The 22,865-nt window shown below is 45.1% G+C and overlaps 1 long non-coding RNA gene across 1 annotated transcript; it reads right to left on the reverse strand.

Annotated features, from left to right (window-relative positions):
• Positions 1 to 14: 14 nt before the first annotated feature.
• Positions 15 to 21,580, reverse strand: LOC131883050 (uncharacterized). Its single transcript, XR_009373574.1, has 3 exons — positions 21,348 to 21,580; positions 824 to 882; positions 15 to 414 (listed from the first exon to the last, which is right to left on the reverse strand). It is a non-coding gene; the product is annotated as an uncharacterized LOC131883050 (long non-coding RNA).
• Between the last annotated feature and the right edge of the window lie 1,285 nt (positions 21,581 to 22,865).

Below are 22,865 nucleotides of genomic sequence, written 5' to 3' on the forward strand. Positions count from 1 at the left end.
AGGGCAAACCAGAACTGGTCGAAGGTTTCTGATCCTTCCTTGTTCCGCTGATGGAACTTGACCCGATCTAGCGCCACACTCCTCTGAGAACGGTAGTAGGCCTTCAATTTGCCCAATATCCCCTCCACGGAGGTGCTCATGTCATCAAGGTCGATCTGGAAGTGGGTTTTGATTATGCAGGAGGCATATGGTCCTACAGCACTAATCAGAGAGTAAACCTGTACTTCCCTGTCGAATCCAGTGAGCTTGTGGGCTCGCGCGTTGTTCTCCCAAACTTCACCCCAACGTTTGAATTCGGAATGGGTTGCCGCTTGGGATAAGGGTTCCATTTCAATCAATTGAAATGGTCGGGAGATTTCACAGGGCGAGGGTGACTAGTTTTGGAGGATCAATCAGCATCTAACAGATGGCATCCTACAAAGAGCGAGATCCACATTGAATGAGTTTCGACTCATCCTCATGTGATTGCATGAGACCAAACACGGGGCCCGTTAACTTGGACAACTCCATTTGATGGAAGGTCTTGGCTTCTCAATGGTTCTGTGGCCTTGGCAAACTCACTCGAGAATTGGCCTTATTGGTTCACGAGCCCAAGAAACCTTCAAATCCCGACGGTCCTTGGGTGGAGGAAACCTCGAGATCGCGGCCACTTTCTACGGATCAGCCCTGGATGCTGTTGTGGGAGATACGATATCCCAAAAATTCGATTACTCCAGCCCCACCAATCACGCTCTTTCTCGAATTGACGGTCATCCCAAAACGAACACAACGTTCAAGGATCTCACTGCTGTGATGCGAACAAGGTCGTGGTAATCCTACTTACCAACGGCCATATCGTCAATAACCACCTGGACACCAAGTCCAGCCATTGCCACGTCGCCTCTATAAGAGAAGGAATCCCCAGTAGAAATGAAACCCATTGGCGACCGAAAAAAAACAAAATTTCCCAAAAGAAAGGTTATCAACTCTTGAGATTCTTTAGCCAGAGGCATTTGCCAGTAACCCATGACTAAGGCAAGCTTAACAAAAAAATTAGCACAGGGCTTGAATCTGCGAATTGCCTCATCTGGAGTTTTTATTGGATGGATGGGGCGTACAAACTCGAGCAAGCGAGAGGCTAGGGCCATCTATATCTTGATACATAAGAGTCTTAACGATTGTTTTGTTTGTTTTGTTTGTTATGAAGTCAGATGACAGCTCTCTCGCTCGGCCTGGCATCTGAATGATGGGTGTCCCAATTGAGGGACACCAGGCAATAATTATTACCTCACCCTCGGGAATGACCGCAGATTCGCCCATTTAAGCTGTTAAAGCAGCAACTCATGCTGTAATCAAATACCACAGGGAAGCTTGGACTTGGCAAGCCTGGGATCGAACCAGGATTAACAAATGTGAAAGCGGATGCTGTACCAATACGCTACCCCAGCAAGCCTGAGGATTTAACGATATTTTAAGAAATGGAAGTCGTTAGTGGAAAAGCAATCCGGATTTGAATTAAAAGCCCTTCGCACGGTCATTGGGGACGAGTTCACCTCCCACTTGTTCGCAAACTATCTGAGTGAGGAGGGGATTCGTCACGAGCTGACCATCCCGCACAATCCGGAACAGAATGGGGTGGCCGAACGTATGAATTAGACCCCAGTGGAGGCCACAAGAGCCATGTTGATTGATGGCGGATTAGCACTTCGATTTTGGGTAGAGATCATTTCAACGTCTGTTTACCTGGGGAATCGATCCCCAACCAAGGCGTTAGTTAGAAAAAGGACAAGAACGTGGTCAGCACCAAATGGGTATTCAAGATAAAGCGTGACGAGAACGGTGATCCAGAACGATACAAAGCAAGATTGGTTGGGAGAGGAACATATGACAAAACTTTTTGTCCAGTAATCGGTTCAAGACGGTTCGAGTTCTTTTGGCGCTATCAGCAGCGCAAAGTCTCACACTTCGCCAAATGGATATCAAGAAATTGTATTCTTAATATTTTTCAATTGCAAGATTGAAGAAGATAGGCCCATAGTTACTGGGGAGTGAATTATCTCCCCCTTTAAAAATTGGAACAACGTGAGTTATCTTTAGTGAAGATGGAAACTTGCCCTGATCCAAGATGTAACGCATCAAGTACAAGAAAACAGGAGCAAGAACCAGTGAGCATCTCATCAGAAACCGAGATGTCACACCATCAGGACCAGGAGAGCTCGAGAGTCTCAAGTCCCGGATGGCTTCTAAAGCATCTTCATCTGTGACTCAAGATCATCACAAGATCATCTAAACGCTCAACTTGACTGCCTTTGTCAATCCCAACAGACTCATCTTCAGATATACGTGAGACAGCCTGAGGGATATGAGACGAAAGGCAAGGAGAAAATGGTCTGCCGTTTGAAGAAAGGCTTCTAAGGCTTAAGCAATCTCCTCGCTGTTGGAATCCCATGTTAGACAGCGTGCTCAAGGATGTTGGATTTGTCCAAACCTATGAAGACCCGTGCTCCTATCACCTGGGGGAATAGCAAAGGAAGTGCAGTTTAAGTGGTCGATCTTGAGTTAGCCGGGAATGACGAGGATGAGTTGGATCAAATGAAGAAGAAGTTGGCCGATTGTTTCAAGGCCAAGGATCTGGGTCTCCTCTGTCATTTCCTAGGTATCAGTGTCAGACAAAATATCGAGGGTGACCTAGTGTGGATTGGTCAACCTTAGTATTCCAGAGAGCTGATTGTAAACCAGTCGATACGCCAATGGAGGCCAACTTGAAGCTTGCCAAAGCACATGGAAACGAGTAGCCAGTACAACTTACTGAGTACAGATCAATGGTTGGCGGATTGTTGTACTTGGCAGTGAGGACAAGGCCCGATATGGCCTTTGTGGTGCCAAGTTTAACACCCATCCAACCCAAGAACACTGGAATGCCGTAAAGAGGATCCTACGATACCTTAAGGGCTCGTTGGAAGTCGGAATTTTATATTCACGCAACCAAGCGAGTGACCTTGTTGGATTTTCCGATGCCGATTGGGCTGGAGACCCCGAGGATAGGCGCTCTACATCAGGCTACATGTTTCTCCTGACCAGAGGACCGATTTCATGGAAGAGCCAGAAGCAACAAAGTGTTTCTCTGTCCACGGCTGAGGCCAAATATATGGCCCTATCCAGTGCGGCCCAAGAAGCAATCTGGTTGAGGAATGTGCTAGAAAATGCTGGTCAAACAATTAGTGGTCCAACTACTATCTACGAGGACAGTCTTCCATCGATTGGTTTGGCAAAAAAAAAAAAACACAGTATCATGGGATAGCCAAGCACATTGGGATTAAATATCACTTCACGAGAGAGCAAGTGATGCTGGGCACCATTATTCTCAAGTATTGCAATACCGAGGGGATGATCGTGGCAAATGCTGACCAAAGCATTGCCCAGACCAAACTACTTAAACTAAACAGGATGTGCAACCTTGTTCTTCAAAGCATCGAATGAGGGCGAATGTTGCGATAGAACATTATCCGGTTTTGCTCAAAGTTGAACTTCAAAGAAAGAAAGTTGTAAAGAATAGTGTAATGTACGGTTTTATCCAAAACGTTTGCAAGTCTGCTCTATTCCAAGAAAATCTACAAACATTCCTCAGACTTCGGAGATGATCCTGAATTCAATCCTAGATCTGTACCACGACGCAATCAGTGTCTTGTTTGTTGTTCAGCGCTTGTTGGACAATCCTCAAAAATCCTGACAAGCAACATTCCCATAAGATTCCAACTTAGATTGACTGGTCTCTTTTATCTATACATATAAGATATAGGTAATTCACTCATAACGGACGCCATCCGATAAACGTCTTGTGATCAGTGTCTTCCTGAAATAATTTTTCGTTTTCAACAGACCTCTCAATGATTCCGCGGCCTTTGAATTGGTCTTATTGGTTCACAAGCCCAAGACACTTTCAAATCCCAGTGGTCCTTGGGTGGAGGAAACCTCGAGATTGCGGCCACTTTCTCCGGATCAGCCTGGATGCTGTTGTGAGAGATACGATTCCCCACAAATTCGATCTTTTCAGCCCCACCAATCACGCTCTTCTACGACTTTGTTGGGAATTTATACTTCTCACCAACGTAATGTACGTTTCGTGATGTTCCTTTTTGTAGTTGCGATCTGTCTGCGCGAGAAAACTAATTACTCACGGATGGTGCTGCTCTTCAATAGGTTCAGCGCTATTCCTCTTCTGTATTTCCGTGGCATCCGAGGATTTTAATTAGAGTGATTATGCTCATGACCTAGTTTACGTGTTTTACTTCTTTCCGATCATAAATTGAGTCTTTGCTTGGAACCTCTCTGGTGTAGTTATTCCACTCTGGCCGTAGAACCTTAGAAGCTCAATAGGTTATGGGTCCAGCCCTTGTTTAATCATGATGAGTGAAAGGTCCATCGTTGTGCCACTGAATGGGTTGAACTTTTCAACCTGGAAAATTCAGTGCTGAATGGCTCTGATCAAAGATGGCCTTTGGAGTATCGTCGACGGGTGGATAGAGGGTCCAGAAGAGGAAGTTGAACTGTTTCGAAAGTTTGAGGCGAGGAAAAAATCTGGCATTGGCAGTCATTGTTGCTGTCAATTAATCCCAGCTTGCTCTATTTGTTGGGAGAACAACGGATCCTTCATTGGTCTGGAATATCCTCCAGAACCAATATCAGAAGAGTTCGTGGGCGGATAACCTAGAACTCTGGAGACGTTTGTTTGCCTGCCGTTCAAAAGAGGATGGAAACCTTCAAAGCCATATCAAGTCCATGAGCGAAATATTCCACGAGCTCGCGATTGTGGGTAGTCCTATGGACGAAGAAGACAGGTTTGCACCTCCTGGGAGGTCTCCCTTGAAGATACGACATTCTGGTTACCGCTCTTGAAGCCCACGCCGAGGTCCCAAAGTGGGAGGTCGTAATCGAATGGTTGTCGAATGAAGAACGAAAGAGAACAGCAGATGAGCCAAATGATGAACGTGGATTGTCCGTTCAATACAAGAAAAAAGTCTGTCAAGTGTCATCCTTGTGGACGGCCTAGTCATTTCGTGAAAAACTGTCATTTCAAGTCAAACGTCAAGGACGGGCACCAAATGAAGGACAACACTGCCTCCACTGGGGATCGTCCCTCAGATGGTGGTGATTTGGGTTGCCAATTAGTTACGACTTAACGAACAGGTAGGTTGGAGGTGATCAAACTTGGATCGTGGATACTGGAGCGACATGTGTAATGTAGCGGTACGGGTTGTCGATGGCCAATACCAGTGTTGATAACAAGGGATGTTGATATTATAACGGATTCGACTCGAACTCGATCAAGGGAGTGGGTTGGAGTATTGGGTTTTGGGTAATCCGCCTAAGTCCCGGGAAGAAGTAGAATTAGCACAAGTCTTGTTGCTGGTACTTTATTTCTGGTGTAGTCGTAAGTATATACAGGGAGGCACAAACATACAGTCCTCTCAGGTGAGTCCGGCTATGACAAGGGGTGCTGATCACTTTGATCGTGCTGGGCTCTGGTTGAGATTGCGGAGGTCTTCGATCCGGTGGAGGCACTCAATAGTATCCACTTCTATCAGCTGTAACTGCTTGATGAGAACTTGGTCCGGTTTGTCCTCAATGGATGGCGTGGCCTCTCTCAGATAGCGAATGATCTCTTGGATGTGGTGGAGTTGGTCCTCGATAGGGTCTAAGTTCAGTTGGCCAATGATGAGAAAAGCGGTTGTGTGGGTGGCTACTTCACTGAAGGCGTGAAATGTAGCGGATTCTCTTTCGTCGTGCGTGTGGGCGTGGAGGGTAACAATTAGAGTGTACCACATTAACAGCTGGAGGGATCTGTAAGGCGATTAGCGGATAGTTAGCACTGGTGGCTTCTAGAAATCTTATGATGAGGTGGGGGGTGGGTGGGGTGGAAATGGTTTTACGAGAATCAGGTGTATGGGTGATTATTGGGAAGGAGGGGGTGTATTCAAGGGGTCACCCTCAGTGTCCAGCCAGTCAGGGGCCGGGAAGTCCATGTCTGCTTCTAGCCACGGTGCAGGGACCAAGTCAAGAATGGGGATGCGATTGACTGACACCATTTGTTCCAGTTCCGCTCGTATCTCGTTGATTTCCGCGTTTGAGGTGCCTGGGTAGGGTAGGTCGGGTAGCGGGGTCAGGTCAATAGGGAAGATATTGTCTCGCCACAGGTCCTCAAGATCGTAGAACGGTTCTGGACTGGCTCCGGATGTGTCACTGGATTCGATCACCCCTCACCTGTGGCATGAGGTCTTGAATAGGGCGGATACAAACTGTCGGCCTCGGTCAGTGATGATTTTCATGCCCACGCTATATCGGGGAAAGAATTCGTTGGTCAAGATTGAAGGTTTTTCCATCCTACGAGGAACGGATCTCACAATTCCGATGATACTATGGCCTTGATTGTCACATAGTTTCTGCCGTCAGCGGATAATGTCAATACTGCCGAACCCTCACTTGCAATGGAACTCCCATTGGCAGCGGATAATCGCACTTGAGTTGGTTGAACGGGTATGTTAAATCTCTGTATTAACCGTTTTGCAACAACACTAACAGCTGCCCCCGTGTCGGGCTTAGCTGAAACGACGAACCATTTTGTGGTATGACATGTAAATCCACCTGGGGGTGTTGGTTTGTGTAGACACATGCGCAATTTGAACTGAGGCAGATTGTGCCTTATTAATAGAGAAAGGAGACATTGAGCAGCAGAGCTATGAGACTTAAGATAAAAAGTCACTACTTACGGTGCCAAATCCATTAATTTAGAAAAATGGACGAGGGGAGCAAAGTGGTGTCAGGTACTGAATACACCAAGACTGAAGCTTTTAGAAGATTGAAACCATTTGCAACATCTCCCAAGATGTACTTTTAAGCCGCAAATGAAAACAAGTTAACATCAGTTATTTGATGGGTACATTGCCTGGAAATGTAAATTAAATCCATAATATTTCGATCACCATGGGTTAAAAATGATTTATTCTATACAACATTTTTGGCTCAGTCACAACTGTGGCAACTCGTTTTATACCTTAATGTACCCAAAGCGGCCTAACTGAGCGCCCTTGGCGATCGAGGAACAACATTCAACTTGTAGGATCGTCAACTGGCTTTTGTGTGAATATGTTTGCCGTTTATTCATTTGTTCTCATGGATTTCAACACGTACACGGGCTAGATCCACACTCATATGAGTAGGATCCAAGTGATAATCGTCAGGTGGTGCTCCCTGATAAAACCTATGAACAAATCAAACAACAGAACTCGATCGACACGTTTGCGCTCATCTACTGTAAATGATTGAAACATGGTAAATGTGCAGAAGACCAATTTGTAGGGGTAAACACATGGATAAAGAAGCTGACTATTTGTTACTTTGTCAATGCCGCACAACCAACACCGGTTTTTCTTGCTCGACTACCACTAATTGTTAAACCACTAGTTCACCACTCACTCACACACAGATTCACCCACTCATCCTATTTAATACCTTTTTATCACCTTTGATGTTTCCCTTAACACTTCCACTAAACGGTTCTTTAAATTCAAACCTGTGGCCCTTGCGTGGAGTTGATCCATCCTTCTCTGCCTTTTGGCCCCCATGGTTAGCCCCAAGCCATAAATTACTGAACGGAGCATAACTTTCAAATAACAGTTTTTAACAAAATAAAAGAAGATACAATCTGAGAACGAATTAAGCACACTTTACAACTATTTCGCAATATCTACCTGCATTTTGCTTAAGATTGGTCCTGGTTTTAACTTTCACCTAAAATAGTAAGATGTGATTAAAGAAATGTAGAGCTTTTCTCGAGCGTATGGCTGGAATTGACAGGTTGATTTGTAATTTGAATAATTCATTTGAGGCGTTTTAAATGAATTGACAATTCGAGGCGATGATCCACTAGAAAAGGGGGGGAGACCTGGGATCAAACCCATGAACCTGAGTTTCGCTCGGTCGCGCGTTAAACAACTGTGCTACAACCATCTCCCTTGAGTCCTCTCCTTTTCATCATCTTCATTGCTCCGCTTCAGAAGCTTGGTAGTAGTACTGTCAGTATCTCTTCTTATGCTGATGATACAAAATTGGTATTTGGTAGGAGTTTTCAGAACTCTGGTTGTCTGTTAGAGGTCCTGGACCAAATCTACTCCTGGGTTGCTGCGAGTAACATGGCACTGAATGGAATGAAATTTCGCTCAATGACCTTTGGGTCGACGTCATTAGACACTCCACTATTAGATGATGAAGACATAGAGCAGGTCTCATTCATGAAGGATTTAGGTGTAGTCCTCCAAGATAATGGAAAGTTCGATGAGCATATCCAGTTGAAAGTTGGTAAAGCTTTTCAAACATGTGGTAAGATATATCGCACGATAAAGTACAGAGATAGCATCACGATGCTAACTCTGTACAAGTCGATTGTTCAGCCGCATCTTGAATATGCCTCTCCCATTTTGCTCCAATTAGTTCAGCAGATTTGCAAAAGCTTGAGCAGGTCAAAAGATGTTTTACTGGGAATATTGAGGATATGAGAGAGCTCTCGTACTGGGAGAGGTTGGGATTGTACAGTATTCAGAGAAGGTACGAAAGGTATCTGATATTGTACGTTTTCAAAAGCATTCATGAGCTTTGTCCCAAACCAGGTTTTAGGGTCAATTGTAGTGACCGTAGAGGCTTAATGTGCGTTTTGAGAGCACCTTCAAGCCCTCGAGAATCCAGGCTAGTTAAAACAATGAAGTCCACCTCTCTTCTTTCTCGGGCTCCTTCATTGTTCAATTTGCTGCCCTCAAATATTCGTAGGGTTTATGTAGGGGTTGATCCAGTAGCAAGTCAGACTTGGACAAGTTTTCGACTAAAATTCCTGATCAACCGTATATTCAATGATTAGCCAGATCAGCCAATTCCAATTCGTTGGTCGATCAAATAATATATATAAATTAAAGTCAAGTAAAATGAATAATCTTCGCGTCTTGAACTGCTAGGATTCCAATCCCGGTAGCGGTAAGGAAGTCCGCAAAAAACAAAACGAAAAGAACTTGGCATTCGTTTCCTTCAAATCCTGTGCCGTGGTACCGCTCTTCAGATAAGTTTAAGGAAAGGGGCCATTCTTTCATTGCTGGCGATGCTCGAACAAGTTTGCTGTAAGTGTGGTTCACGACCCCTAAGTAAATGTGCAGCCATGGTAAGGCGCACACTTCCAAAACTCTTGATGCATCACATTTGTGCGAAAGAATGAGGGGCCGTTTTTGTACGGAATGGAATTTTTTTGGTTGACCATTGATGTTGTTCAGATACATATCGCTGTCCTTGCGGATTATTCCTATAGTTCGTTCTTGGCTCTTCAATTCACTCTAGTCGCCATTGGTCCATAAACAAAAAGCACATGGAAAGGTACTAGGGCGATTTCCTAATCCCAAAACATGGTTCAGGCACGGAATGGAATAGACATCATCCAAGTTACCAGTGGGAGCCAAATTCATCTTGGACAACAGCATATCAATTGAGGCATACGTCTCTTTCATTGGTGACAATGCCAACAAGAAGATTCGCTTGACTCCGGATGACTTTTTTCCGCTAACCTACAAATAAGATAGGGATAGGAGAGGTTATTGAAGCTCCAGACCAAAACTTAACCAATTGACTTACCTTCAAAAAGCCAAGACCTTCGAAAATTGACAACCGAAAAATGGTTGGAAAGTTCGAAGGTCCCCTTTCCTCGGTAATTGTTTGGAGGAATCCGCATAGGTTTTTACAGATGACGAGTGGAACCAAGATTTGCCCTTGGGGTGTTATTCAACGCGCACATCAAAGAAGTCATGGAATTTCTTGTTCTGTTCTGTCATGGCATGTGGAATTCCCGGTTCCACGTGGACATCATTTCCGAATGATGCCAATACTTTTTTAATGGCATTGTCACTAATCCCTGTTTCAATTTTGGCTCTTTTGACGGATTCCAGAGAAAGCGTGGCGCTACCATTATGTAAGATCGTTCGTAGATTTGAGGTTGAACGAAGAAGTGTTATTGTGGGTCCACGGGTTGCTAATGTCGTCGGCTGACCTTTGCTTGCTTTCTCCTACAAAATGTCTGTTGCCACAATTTCAAGAGTAGATTTTGGGACAAGCCGCTTTAGGTTCTCTTGCAGTTGCCTTGCCGAGCAATCGTGTTGACAACCAGGATATATTACCGAAAAGCAAATTTTTCAAATTTTTCAATCCATGCTTGGTAAGTCGGGTAAATGGGCACATAACTTTTGTCCAAACATACAAGACAAAGATTGCGCCTTTTTGTTGATGATTTTGCATGTTGGATTAATGAACTGTGTTTTTAGCATTTTTTAGCAACAAATTGTTGTTGCAAGATCTCATGGGTTAGAGCTAATTTCAAATCTCTTGACGCATTCTCTAGCTCACTGGTTGCTAGTGACGAAGGTTTATCCACAACAAATTCACACAAACGCTAGGCGTTCTTCACCGCACGAGTCAGATGTCCTTTGTAGCCTTTGAGAGAAGAAGTCAAGCGCTTAACCTCTTCCTTGGTGCTCATTGTCACTAAATAGATACACTGAAGTTGTTAATGGAAGGAATGGAAGGATATTCACTAAATGAAATCTCACACAAATGCCATTTTATGTTCTGACGTGCAGTGAACGGGGCGAATGAAGTGAACACGATGGAGCTCCAATGCTAACAAATTTATTATGCAGTGAAAGCAGATCAACTACGATGAGTCATATACAGCGTTACAGATATGAATGCTACAGATCATTACCTAAAAGATTCGTTACACTACAGTGGGTTTTTAAAGTGAAAGAAGACGAGGCCAGACACCCTGAAAGATACGAAGCGAAACTGGTTGCAAAGGGATTTACTCAACGTCCCAGACTCGATTATGAGGAACCTTTTTTTCCAGTGGCAAGATTTGAGACGATTTGGGTTTTGCTTGCCATCTCCGCTCATAAAGGGCTGGAACTTCACCAAATGGCCATTGGCTCGGCTTTTCTGAAAGTTGAGCTTCAGGAGGAAATTTATGTGCAACAACCTGAGAGTTTTGAAGCTCAGCGTAATGGCGTTGAGCTGGTTTGCAAGCTCAAGAAGATTCTCTACGGGTTGAAGCAATCGCCAAGATGTTGGAATGTGATGCTGGATTCCGTTCTCAAAACCATCGGTTTTGAACAGACCAATGAAGACCCATGTCTCTACTGTCATCTTGATAAGGAATTGGTTTACCTGGTGGTGTATGTGGACGATCTAGTGGTTGCGGCAAAGAACGACTCAGAAATTGCTAGCATAACATAGCAGTGTCTGTCGGAACGTTTCGAAGTGAAAGATCATATTTCCTTGGAATCAAGGTTATGCAAGATTTGGATGCAGGCGAGATATGGATTGGGCAACAACTGTATGGTTTTCAATTGCTGAAGAGATCCCAGATGGGTGAATTCAAACCCGTGGACACTCCAATGGAGACGAATACCAAAGTGACCTAGGCTCTTCCCAATAAAGAACCAGTCAACATTGCTAAATTCAGGTCAATTTTGGGAGGTCTCTTGTATCTCTGTGAGAACGCGACCTGATCTGGCATTCAGTGTGGGCGTGATTGGGTTGCAATGAAGCGAATACTAAGATACCTTTGAGGAACATTGACTTCCGGAGTTCAATTCCATCGAGACTCGCCGTACGGTCTACTTGGGTTCTCTGATTCAACGTCTGGCTATCTGTTCATGCTGTCTGGTGGACACGTTTCATGGAGAAGCCAGAAATAGAAGTCGGTGGCGTTATCTTCAACCGAGGTCTAATACATGGCCCTTCCTAGTTCCTCTCAAGAAGCCATTTGGTTGAAAATCTTTTTGTTGAGCATCAAGTAGGATGTGGATGGAAACATCATCATCTATGAGGACAACTTGCCGTCAATTGGTTTGGCCAAAATTCCTCAGTTTCATTGTTACCCAAGGCGATGGTAGCGTGTAAGGTGATCAGTTCTCCCTATTGGAAATCATTTTTTGAACAACGTGATAAAGTTCAAGGGTGTCTGAGAAAATTGAAAAAAGATGCTTAAAAAATAAGCTACAAGATACAAGAATCACATGAAACGACAAAAAAAAACAGATGCTAAAACATCACAAAAACTCTTAGTTTGGCCCAACTCTTTGGTATTGCATTGTTCTTGATTTCATGCTCAAGAATAAAGCCCTTAGTTTAAGAGATGTCAGTCACCTTTTCCAGCTATCAAGCCAAAAAAAAGGAGAGCCGCCAAGAGCAAAAAAAAAAGGAAGGAAGAAGTTGCGTGAAAACCAATGCTTTTCTTCCGCCATTTTTTCCACATCCTGTTTGCACATTGGCACATCAGTACCAAATAGGGAAAAACAAAGCTATACTTTGCGCACTTGAACAGAAACAATTGTTCTGTCAGCAATCTGATAACTTGATCGTGCAACTTTGAATTTCCCGCTTCTGATCATGTTCAATTACAGTGCCAATCTGCAAAACGTAAAGTGATTTAATTACCCTAATTTTGTAATGAAGTTTTTTGCATTTTCCACTAAAAAATTTCTTGCGCAGGAATGCATCCAAGAACAACATTTTTTTGTTTTTGATTCAACATTGTAACTTCAAACGCCGCCGAGTTGGAAGCCTTGCGGCAGCGGGTCTCGGCTTTGCTTGACGCGCAAGTCAATCTCAAAACGATTGTGGACATTGTGGGCTGCTCCGAGAACCTCGTGTACAAAATAAAGCGGATGAAAAAGAAGGGCGAGAGTTTGGCAAGGAAACCAGAGAGTGGAGGACACAACAAAAAGAGGTCCGACGAGTTCCTGATGAACGTGGCCTCCGCGATCGGCGCCGATGGCAACAGCAGCATCTCTGAGATCGCCAAGGAGCTCGCCGTGATCCCATCCACCGTCAGCAGGTCCATTGGGGATCTTGCAGCACGCTCCTATGTCAGATGAAGACGTCAACTGTTGACTGAGGCCTCCAAGGACAAAAGGGTGGAGAAGGCGACCAAGATCCTGAACTGGCTGAAGAGAAACGGATCCACAGTCCGGATCTTCTCCGACAAGAAGAACTGGAACGTGGATCAAACCAGAAACAGCCAGAACGACCGCTTCCTGGCCCACTGTGTTGACGAGGTCCCTCTCATCAATGCCACGAAATACCCGGCCTTGGCCATGATGCTCGGCGTGCTCGCGTCGGACGAGAAGAGGATGTCCCCTTACTGGTTCCCCAAGGGCCTTAGGGTGGGGACCAAGGAGTACCTGGACGTCCTAATCAATGTTGTCAAGCCTTGGCTCGATGCCAACTATCCAGACACTCCTTATGTGTGGCAGCAGGACTCGGCGCCGGGCCACAAGTCCAAGGTGACCCAGGAGTGGTGCAAGGCCAATTTTCCAGCCTTCTGGCCCTGGACGATCTGGCCGCCGTCCAGCCCGGACCTGAATCCGTTGGACTATGGCGTTTGGTGCGAAGTGGAGAGGAAGGCCTGCAAGACCCCTCACCGGAGCGTGGACGACCTGAAGGCCTCCGTGGAGTGGGAGTGGGCCAACATGTCCGAGGACTTCATCAAGAAGACATGCAAGGCCTTCAGGTCCAGGCTGGAGGCCATGATCCGCGCAAGAGGTGGCCATTTCGAAAAATAAAGCTGTGAAACATCTATGATTAAGTACAAACTATTTCAAATAAATCCATAGCTTCCTTCTTCATGGACTTGATGAAGTTTGACACTCCCACTTTACTTTACGTTTTGCTGATCGGCACTGTACACCTGTTGGATTCGAGCAATCGACCAGTGTTTTGGGTTTTCCTTATGGTTACTCAATCGACCATCATCACAAAGGAGGCAAGTGCCCTTTCTGTTCAATTAAAGGGATGCTTCACAAACGACATAATTTAACCATAAGTTGAGTGGTCTTCCTTCCATAGTTCGGTAAGACGACGGTTAATTGAGATCCCAAATTTATCTCATCTTTTATATCTCATAACCGGGAACGTAACAAACTATTTGCCTGATCGATTTTATACATTTGCTTATAGTTACGAATAAATATCCAAGCCAAAAGCAAACTCCGCATAACAAACAAGGATATCGTTGGCCCGCCTGGCATCAACTTTTGCAAATAAAAGAACTGGGAAGGGTGGAACAGGAATTTTGCGCAACTCACAGAACAGTGACGAACTGTAACCGTACAACAAAGGATTCATGTTTCTGAACAGTGACCACTAACCTCACTCGTCACACAACGACCATGAGCTCCGAAAAATACAGCCAAAGAGACAGACAGCCGGTCATGCGCTATCTTATGCTTCAGTACGAATGGCATCATCGTGCACTCAGAGATGCCAGACCATGCAGGAGTGGAGCTGAGGATGTTCCCGAGCTCCGTGGGCTGGCTACACGCTTGAAGGAGGCTTCGCTAGGATTTAACACGACCGCAAAGCAACTCGTTATTAGGAGATTAGAAGCCGGATCAACCGCACAAGCAGCCGATGTCAAGACTCTGTGGGCCGAAAATAACAAGCTCAGGCGAACATACCGCACGGCATTAATGACGACTTGACCATGGCAGAAGTCGATACAATCTCCAACACAACTGGAACAACCGGAACAAGTCGGCTCTCTGAGGCTTCAACGGAGGACAGGAGGCTGGCCCTTTATATTGAACTCGACAAATCCAAGGCTGCCAGGATGTTTGAGTTTCACCAAGAGTCCTTGGAGCAAGAGACGCTTGCCCTAGAGAGGGAGAGACGGCGTCAAGCATACGAAGCAAGCAACCAGAGAGATTAATTGGAATTGCACTGGATGGAATGGGAGGATCAAATTGAAGTCGAAGGACGCCATCTGGAAAAGGACAAGGAGGAAGAATGAATTGAAACCAAGCTGGCAGTCCTCTCGCAAACGGGGGATCAGTTGGCGTCTCTGGATGGGAAAGCTCCTCCAATTGCTAGCGCACCATGGGTGGAAATGGGGGCTCAACAATCCCTCACTTCGCCTTTAATGGGTATTGCTCCCCCGACTGGTTTGGGACGGTTCCCCCTTGGTCAACATCATGATCGGGCGCAACAATTTCTCTGGGACGACCATCATTCTCGGTTGGGTCGACGTTGGCGTCATCTACAACCAGCCTTCTTGGGCCTCGGCTTTCCGCAACCGCGGGTTCATCTAGTCACGTCTCAACTTCAGGCATTGGAAGAGTTGAGGCTGGAACTCAGTCCAGTGGGTTTTGGCTTGGAGAGCAGGCCACCGGTTTGCCTATGCATGTCCCTCCCTTGGGCGTGAGAGTACAGGGGCCCCACGTTATCAGACACCACCTCCTCACCCTTTGGTGTACATCTGGCACCTGAACACATTGGTGGATCAGTGCTTAGCCATCAGATTGGGACCGGTGGTCAAGTATCCGGTGGACACTTGGCTCAAAGAGTAAAGCCATTTACATCTACCACGGCCCAAGCAGCCGCACCTTGTTCACCTTTGTGTGGTCAGTTGCCTCCATTGGTTTTGGATCCTGGGTCGGCCTCTGGGTTCCTCGTAAGAAGCGAGTTCTTCTGCATTCACTGGTGTTGGACAAGAGGAAATATTTTTCATGTGGGGAGGCTTCAAGGAATCACTCTGACACCCATAGATCAAAAACCTGTTGCTGGCAAACACGGGAGGAGAGGCCAACACTCTGGTAAATAATTACCTAACAGCGGCCCCATCCAATCCCACCTATGCCCTCCAAATGATATGGGACAGTTGAGGCAGAGGTATGGCACCGGTGAAAACGTGGCCAACAGCCTCAGGAAAAAGCTTGAAGGATTTCCGATCTTCAAGAGTGATTGCACTCTAGGGAAGAGACTTCGCGAACTGGAGGATCTGTGTCTGGTTGTGAACGCTCATATTAGCATTGTTCCAAGCCTGCAGAATTTGAACCATGCTAAAGGCCTCCGACCAATCAGGGAAAAAGTTCCAGAACATTTACAAGGGCGGTGGCGAAATATGGGGGCCCAATTCAAGGCATGCAATCAAGATCGTCACCCCCCATTTTCAATTTTTCTACAATTCCTTACTGCCACCGCAAACGAGTTCCAACAATCCAAGTTTCGGAATTTCCTCTGGCCAACGACGGGGGACTGCGGGTCACGGGCCCTTCGCATTCCTCGGAACAAAACCGACAGACGACTTTAGGAGAGGACGTGAATTAGAGACCGAGACCGACCATCCCGTCTTAACAATGAATTCATTGGTGGAAGACCCTCTCAAATCAGACAGCCCTTGCAACATCCTCCTCTCACACTACTGACAAGTGCCGAGCATTCTGTATCTCCTTACCGTGAGCAAGAGAAGTAAAATGGCTCAAGTTGCTATGAGTGCCTGGGACGACAATTTTCACGTCAATGCCCCGTTTCTAAAGCATGTGGAGAATGCAAGTCGACAACCCACCATACTTTACTGCACCAAAATGGAGCTAAGAACATAGGCAATGGGCAAACAAGGCTCCCACGACTCCAAAAAGCTAAAAATCGAGACGCCAACCTACAGAAGCCAGTGATCGATAGGGGTCGAGATGAGAAGACATCCCTTTGTAGTACTTTTTGTGGAAGGCCAGGAGACGGGAAGAGTTGCAGCAAGACTCTCTTGGTCGATATTACATCACCAGAGAGTTCAAAAAGGCTGAGATGTTACGTCATCCTGGATGAACAATCAAATACCACTTTTGCAGATCCAAGGGTCTTCGAATTCTTCAACATAAACAAGCCATGTCACTCATACACCACATCTACACTTACTGGCCACGTTTCCAATAGAAGGGAAGACTGGCAAGGGACCTTTTGATCCACGGGGCCCGGTTGGAGAATAGACGATTTTTGACCTACCCAGGCGCTTTGAGAATGAAATGATCGCAGACACGAGAAACGAGGTGACTGTGGCCACGCCTGGAGCAGTGGCTGGTCATCGTCATATCGCCAAACATGCAAAGTACTTCCAGCCATTGGACATGTCGTCGGAGGTCTTGCTTTTGACCGGTCGTGATGCTGGCGAAGTCATCGCTACCGTCACTTATGGAGCTCACCTCCCCTACGCGCACCGCACTGCTCTTGGGTGGGCAGTTGTAGGATCCATGTGCCCAAACAAGCCACAGAGTTTGACATCTAATGATGAAATGCGAGTGTTAAGGAGCGTGATTGCACAAGACCATGATCAATTCAAGGCAGCCTTGTCCTACTTTGCCAAAAAGACTCCTACAGGATGGGGCTGAAGTCTTTGATCGAAGGGTAGATGACGAGTTCGATGGGCCAAGCCAAGACGACAAAAAGTTCCTCGAGGTGATTGCTGGTGGCATCCATGTCAATGCAGATGGTAACCTTGAAATGCCCTTGCCTTTCCGCAGAGCAAATCCGAAGATGCCAAATAACCAAAGGGCAGTATGCTTACGCACTAAGAATACCCTTGAACGATTAAAGAAGGAGCCACAAAAGTTAGAGAATTGCCGTCAAGTCATGGAGAAGACAATTTTAGCCCGCCAGGTTGAACGTGTCCCTGTTGAGGAATTTATTGTCAACAATAATAAGACTTGGCGGATCCCTGTTTTTGCAGTCATGCTCAACACAACCGTCTCCTGGGAGTTCTCACCAGATTTAGTGAAGGACAAATAGGGTTTGTCCCCGATATTGAGGCAATGTTCCATTCCTTCTATGTGAATCCCGAGCATTTCAACTATCAGAGATTCTATTGGTTCGAAGAAAATGACCCCAGGGCAGAGATCGTTCAATTCCGGGCAAACGTGCACATTTTTGGCAATTGACCAAGCCCAGCTTTTGCTACTTATGGCATGCGATTTGCCACTAGTCAATCCTCAAGCTCTAGTGGGGATAACACCAAGTCCTTTCTGCAACAAAATTTCTACGTTGATGATGGCTTGGGCTGCTCAAATAGCCCAGAGGGGGCCATCCAAGTACTGAGCGCAGCACGCAAGCTAGAGGGCTTGTCAGAGAAAAGTCACTCCGATCACTTGACACTTGAGACTTTGCTTTGAACACATTTTGATAGTTGGGCAGCAGGGTGTCGGGCTCGGTTCATGTTGCATTCTTGATGGGAGACTTGAAGGTGGTACCAAGAAGTGCGACCTCTATTGCAAGACTAGATCTGTTTGCTGCAGTTGAGGCGGTACAAACTATAGTAAAGTCAACGGAGGAACTCTCAAACAAACCCGATCAAATCACGAACTACTCCGACAGTTTAGTCGTCCTTGGCTACTTAAGGAAGACAGAGAAAAGATTTTGAAGGTATGTTGCAAGGCGGGTTGATTTGGTTCTCTCCTTGGCACCTGCAGAGCAATGGCAATACATCCAAACGAGCATGAACCCAGCGGATATGGCATTCAGCCCACTAAATGCCGAAACCTTAACCGCATCAAGTTGGTTGAAAAGTCCTGATTTCCTATGGTCACAGAATGGGACAAACACATGCTGCGGAGACAACAGCAATCCAAGCAATGATCTCCTAGAGGTAGGAAAAGACGCTAGAGAGATGATTTATCTCCATACTGCCAGTAATATAGAAGCCAACAATACACTTCTGAAGACCTTGTTTTTCCGTTTGAGCACTTGGTCAAGGTTGCGGAACACGGTGAAAAAGATCTTAGACGTTTCTCGTGTCTGGCTCTGGAGGGCCAGGCAAAGCAAAGGCATTGTTGGGTTTGCCCCCCTGCTGAAACCGATGAGGAGGCATTTACCCTAATGCTTAGGGACTTGCCAGAGAGCTTCAACCAAGAGCTCTGGCTTCTTCGTAAAGGGACGCCACTACTAAAAGGTCATCATTGCCTCTCAGCTTTGTCACCATTTCTGGACACTAACGGTGTCCTATGCTTGGGGGGACGACTAAGAGGAGGAGACTTCCCGTTCCACACAAAGTGTCCTAATCTGGTTCCACAAAATCATCCAGGGACAGGAGCACTTCTCGTCTACCACCATTCTAAAGTGAAACATATTACGTTGGGAGCACTTAGGAGTGCAGGGTTTCACATTGAAAAGGGCTCCGCAGCTATCAAAGCACTAATAGCCAACTGCATTATCTGCCGCAGATTCCGGGGACGCATGTAAACGCAAATCATGTCAGATTTCCCCCCCGGATCGTTTGGAATCTTTGCCCCCTTTCTCAAATACTGGGCTGGATGTGTTTTGCCCCTTTTTGATCCACGACGGCAAAAGCACTATACGATCCACATCGCAGAAGAAAACCTGGGCACTGTTGCTCACTTGCCTAGTCACTAGAGCCATCCACATCGAAATTGTACCATCTTTAGATAAGTCGACCTTTAGGAATTCTCTGAAACACTTTTTGTCACTTAGGGGAGCCTGCAGAGTAATAATGAGTGATAGGGGGTCCAATTTCATAGGGTCTTTGAATCAAGACGCTGAAGCCATAGATTTGGGGTTGATTCAAGTCACACTGGAGGAGAGAAATTGTTCGTGGTACTGGAACCCTCCTCAGGGTGGAGCATGGGAGAGGAAAATTGGATCAATACGACGCAGCCTGGAGGCCTCCCTTCTTACTGGAGGCAACCCACCCTTGTCGAATGAGGAGCTTCACACTTTATTACTGGAAGCTTGTGCTATCGTCAACAATACACCTTTGTAGACGGTCTCTTCTGATCCATCGGATCCCCTTCCTCTATCGCCTGCTGTGCTGCTTACCCTTTAGGAAGAACCAAACCCATCAACACCATAGTCATTCTCTTAGAGCCATATCCTGTCTTATGGTAGACGGAGATGGCGAAGAGTCCAAGCCCTGGCCGATGAATTTTGGAAGGCTTGGAGATTGGGATACCTGTCAACATTTCAAGAGAGACGAAAGTGGATGGTACCTAAGAGGTCCATTGACATTGGCGACGTGGTGTTATTGAAGGATAAGATGATCAAGCGGAATCAATGGCCAATCACGTTGGTTCACCACATCAGGTTTTGCTCTGACGGTCGCGTGCGTTCGGCTACAGTTGTGGTTGTAAAAAGGAGTCCCAAGGGTGAGATCAAGAGGANGTTTTGCTCTGACGGTCGCGTGCGTTCGGCTACAGTTGTGGTTGTAAAAAGGAGTCCCAAGGGTGAGATCAAGAGGAGTTTTTTCAAAATATACAGTGTGGATCTTGTCCTACTTGTCCCAGAGTCAGTGAAGTCGGTGCACCTTTGACTTTCCCGCTTCTGATCATATTCAATTACACCTGTTGGATTCCAGCAATTGACGAGTGTTTTGGGTTTTCCTTGTGGTTACTCAATCGACCATCATCACAAAGGCAAGTGCCCTTTCTGTTCAATTAAAGGGATGCTTCACAAACGACATAATTTAACCATAACTTGAGTGGTATTACTCCTGTTTTCTCGTCCTTGATGCGTTGCATCTTGGATCTGGGCAAGTATCCATCCTTTCTGAAGCTAGCTCATGCAGCTCCGATTTTCAAAGGGGGATATCAGTCGCTCCCCAAGAACTATAGGCCTTAGTTTATCTCTATATCTTTCACTCACTTCGAATATTGCGAAGGTGTTTGAGAAAATCATGAAGTTCAAACTTTTAGAATTTCTTGACGTCCATGAAGTTAGTCCTCGTGGTCCGTATGGGTGTCGAGCGCATTTTAATACGGTTACCCAACTGATTGTAGAGCAGGTCACTGAAGGACTTTAGTAGAGAGTCATGAGCCAGTCGATATAATCTATCTCGACTTTGCCAAGGTCTTTGACAAGGTAGATCATGGACTTTTAGTTTACAGACACCATGAGATTGGGATCCAAGGCCAAGCTTTCGATTGTTTAAGAAGTTTTATTTTTGGTAGGAAGTAATTGCCTAAGGCTGAGAGAACCCCTAGTGACATGGAATCCCTTAGAGACATATATGATGTCAAGTCTGGTGTTCCTCAGGGCTCCATATTAGGTCCTCTTTTTATCACCTTAATTGCTCCACTTCAGAATCTCTCTGTATGCTGATGATACAAAATTACGCAATGCGTCATATTCAACTTGACAAACTTTCAATTTAGATTTTAATGATGGTTTTTCATTGAGAGAGTGAGTTGTTGGACCAATAGATGGCGTTGAAGGAGACTCTGCCCATAGAACTATGACTCTGCCCGACAATGCTGTGGGATGACGCCGAATCGATGCGCCCTCAAGCCAGGACATTTCCCCACCAAAAGTACCAGTTGAGACGGAGCAAAAGAGCCAATTGTGCCACGTTGCCTTATTATTTCCTAAATACATGATTACGACTTAAAGTCAAGGTTTCAGGTTTGAATTTTCCGGACAATCGACCCGTCCGCGGTATCAGTGACACAAGCGCAAGGTGAAGCTGGACGATTCATTGCGCGTGAACCCCCAAATCTTTGCGCGCTTACCTCCAAGCAAGCCAAGTTCAGGTGGACTGGGGTTCATCAGAAAGAGTTCAATAACCTGAAGAAATCTTTGCACCATAGTGCCTGTCTGACTTTCTTCGACCCATATCACTTCCCACTTTTCTGTTTGTCGATACCCATCGGGAAGGGTTGTGGTCAGTTCTCTGTCAGGGTGACGCTATAGAACGCGTCAAGACTGTTGTCATCTCGTCACGAGCCACGACTCCGTCGAGAAAAGGCACTCTCAGATCGACTTGGAGGCAATGGCTATAGGGACTGCAAGGTAGGAGTTGAACAAACACTAGCTGCCCAAAAAGGAAAAAGAGCTTTAGTAGGGAAGAATCATGACTTTTTTGCTTCATTCAAAACTTTTGAAATCATGTGAAGACAGATACAAACAAAAGTGATAAAACTTCTTATGAATGATTTGACTTTATGCAAGATTGTAAAATAAGAGTGATGAGTAGAGATTTTTTTGTGTGTAGTTCTTGTCTTTTTGTGGCAGTTTTAAACATTCAGGTAGTTTGACCAAATTCCGAAAAAAATAACAGTATCGGCGTCTAATAATCCTAAAATTGGACATTTTCTGTCAATTTTTTTGTACAAAAGAACATTAATAATGAATGTATATTGGTATATATAATGCACTTTAATACTTCGACGAGTCATTTGTTACGTTCGTCTTTGCTTAGGAAATTCAGTCCTGCCTCTAGTGGTGCGGTTTTTTGTTGCAATCCTGAACTTAGCTTGTTAACGAACAAGACTGTTCATGTAGTTCAACTTAGCATTGCATTTGTCCAAATCTTGGCTGCGTTCTTTTTTGCAAGACAAAGCAATTGAAAGTGTAAAATATGAAAACCACTCTTTTTCTAACTAGTATTCTAAAATTGTTATGAAAGAGGTTTCGTGGCATCTGAAATTTAGACCTTTGGGAGGAGGATGCATGTTAAGAAGTTGCAGTGTTGGCTTTAGTAGAGTTTGCAACACCCAACTTGAGATTTTGCGAAACAAGTACACCAAAAAAAGAAAATAATCCATTTAGTACAGCCTCTTTTCAACACAACTGGCCATTTAACTTCATTAAGTTATTGACAGTTGACAAATTTATGAGATAAAGTATTGTGAAATCAATTATTTAGTAACACTGTTTTGGCTCAATTAAAAATTAATCATAAAAAGAAGTCAAGTTTGTTGTATTGACAACACCTGTGATTGTTATAAGTCTCTTAGATTGCTGTTCAGATACTGGAATCAGACCATGTTATAAAAAAATATTTGTCAAGCTTAACAAATTCCTTAAAATACCTTGGTATGCCATGACAATAAAAAAGTCCTTACTGCGAGTTTGTATCTTATTGGATTAAAATTTGACAACATATATATATGATATTTACTGGGCCCTGGACAATATAAAGCATCTTTTAAGTTTATTCGCATCCTTATTTGCATCCTAGGCTTGTTTTTTCATCTTTATTTGCATATTGAGGTCCTTTTTATGCCTATTTTTCAGAACCTTACTGA

This window comes from Tigriopus californicus, chromosome 7 (genome assembly GCF_007210705.1).
Source record: "Tigriopus californicus strain San Diego chromosome 7, Tcal_SD_v2.1, whole genome shotgun sequence".
NCBI lineage: Eukaryota > Metazoa > Arthropoda > Copepoda > Harpacticoida > Harpacticidae > Tigriopus > Tigriopus californicus.